The following is a 2,758-nucleotide window of genomic DNA, read 5'->3' as shown; positions in this document are numbered from 1 at the left end:
AAACCAGGCCATTAACACTGTCTAATTAGAGTCAGTAGGTGATTAAGTCACTCAGTGATTTCAGGAAGAAAAGAGTTAATTTTGGTTTGGTTTCGGCCGGTAGGGTTTTGCCGAAAACGATGGACGCTAAACAGCTAATAGAGTAATCCGGTGTAAGGCCTAGACTTGTACGAGGTGAAAGTTGGCACGGGGAAATAGGAGGAAAAGAAAAGAGTACAACCAGGCCAGTAACGTCGCACGTTTTGATCAAGTTGGCATTTAATTTCTTCATTAGCTTAAAGCGGGCCAAGGGGATAGGAAGAGATGATAGCAGAATCCTTCACTTGACCACTAACTGTAACGTCGCTAAACTCAAATGTGCACTGAAATGATTCTTAGAGGAGGTCAGAGGGGATTCGAGTATTAAGCAGGGCGGCAGCAGTTTAACAGATAAGGAATTTGTCTACAGACTGACAAAAAGTAAGGTGATGCGTGCTGTTTCGCAGCTGTTCAGGTAGGCTGTTTCAGATGTGAGCGTAATAAACTAGAAAGAAGTAGTGCCGCAGGTTTGTACGAGCTGGGAGACACACTAAGAGGTTGTAGGAGTTACAGAGTTTATAGCGGGGTTGTGAGTTTATACTTGGTCTAGCCTCCGCTATAAAAGCGTTCTTATGCAGCAGACGGTGTGTGAGAGCTAGATTCAGGTTTAACCGTCTAAGCCACAGTGGTTGGAGGCCTAGGATTTGACAGCAAGAGTGGTAAGAGAGGAGGTTTGACCGAGGAAAGAGCTTTTTCGTAAATGAGCGTTGGACGCTTCCAATTGCGAGTCTGGAACTTTGGGTGTAAAGGTAGGAGAATGAGGGACAGAATTCGACGATTGATCGTACGCATATCTTGAAGATTGCTACCATTGTGTCTGGAAGGTGGCAGGAACGCAGAATTAAAGAGTGGAGCCTACGTGCTCTTGCAACCTGAAATTGCACCTGGTGGGAAAAGCTAAAAGTACAGGAGTATCGGAGGCAGAGATCTTTGAGCTCCATGGAATAAGCGATAAGATTTCCGTTAATTGTGAAAGCGTCAGTCAGGAGAGAGCAGCGGCTAGAAGTTATACAGGATTTTGAGGAGGAGAAGCTTAGGCCAGGTTCGTTTGACCAGCGAGTCAATGAATCTAAGTCTTGATTAATCTGGTGAAAGCAAGGGCCTTTTCAGAGGAGGGGAATGTGTATGCGGTCTTCATATCGTCCGCGAAGAGCGATATGGCGGCGAAGATGTGATTGATGTACAGTAAGAAAAGAATGGGGCCTAGCATGCTTCCTTGGATAACTCCGCTAGTGATCGGCAGTGGAGATGATTGTGTGTCCCCGATTTGCGTTATTTGCCTCCTGTCTGATAAGTAGGAAGCGAACCACTGAAATAAGTTTCCATTGATGCCCAAGGTAATAAGATTGTGTAGCGGGGAGGCGTGGGGGACCTGGTCGAAGGCTTTTTGGATGTACAGGTAGACTGTTACAACAGAGTATCCAGCGTCGCAGGCTGCTGTGACGGTCTCAAAGAAGTGAAGCTGGCAGCCATTTACGGATCTTTGAGATAGGAATCCGTACTGTCGGTCATCTACGGCGTTTGTAGCTAGGAGAAACCTGATTAACGGGCCTTTGACCAGACGTTCAGAGGTTCTCAGTAAGAGGGAGGGAGGTATGGTGGATTCCCCTGTAGTTGGAAGGAGTTTGTCTACATCCGAATTTAAAATGCGGGTGGATTAAAGATTTCTTTCACTAGAAGGGGACGATTCTATTGTTTATATAGTGGGTGGAAAGATTTAATCCAAGGATTCCGACATCTTGGCCGCCTTATTTCAGGATACGAGGTGAAAGGCCGTTGGCTCCTTGCACAACAGAGTCCTTAATCTTCGGAAGAAGGGAAGAGACGTCAGCTAGAGAGATGGTTACGTTACTGTTAGTCGGATGGTTGTCTTGGCCGTTCACGCATTGCAGGTAAACAGCTGTGGGTATGGGTTTGGTGTTAGGAGTAAGGGGTGAGTAGCAGCTGGCGAAGTAAGCGTTTGAATGGTCTGCTATGTTGACAGGATCAGTGATGGTGCCACTGTCTGTGGAACGCAGACAAGTAATTGAATGGCTGTTTAGGGTGCAACGCCTACGGAACAGTCGGCTAAGTAATTTGGATTGGAAGGGAGATCTGAGTACGGCGTTCCCTACTCGGCGCTCGAGACATACCCGCAAGGACTCTCTGTCAGCAGAGTTTGTTGATGAGAATAAGCAGTGAGAAATTCTGAGATTTCCGATGTTCTCTACTAGCCCGGTGTATTTTGGCATCCAAGGTTTTTAATAACCTATAGTGGCCGGGTTTATTAGCGTAAAAACGCCTTACAGGAGGAACAAGGTGAAAAGCAGTTAGTAGGTTTTGGTAAAAGGTGTCGCTGACGCAGTGTGTATTTCCCGACAGGAAGAAGTCATCCCAATCTTGAGAAGCCAACGCGGACGAAAAAGCTTGTAAAATATCCGGTGAGAGGAGATGAAACATGGATGAACTCAGAGGAAGGAGAGAAAGGGAGAACCGACAAATGACCCAAAAGTGGTACCTGAGGCTTACAGAGAGCACTATGCATGTCTATACTCAGCCCCAGCGTCCTCGTCACATCCACTCTTGTCAATGAGAAACTACGAGCAGCCTCTAACTGACTTGGTCCTCACGGTGGAGGACATTCGTCAACTCTTGCACAAGATCAACCCATTCTGCGCGTTGGGGCCCGACGAGGTCCATC

The sequence above is a fragment of the Opisthorchis viverrini genome (assembly GCF_000715545.1).
Source record: "Opisthorchis viverrini unplaced genomic scaffold opera_v5_335, whole genome shotgun sequence".
NCBI lineage: Eukaryota > Metazoa > Platyhelminthes > Trematoda > Opisthorchiida > Opisthorchiidae > Opisthorchis > Opisthorchis viverrini.
Note: the sequence above shows the minus strand (reverse complement) of the source record.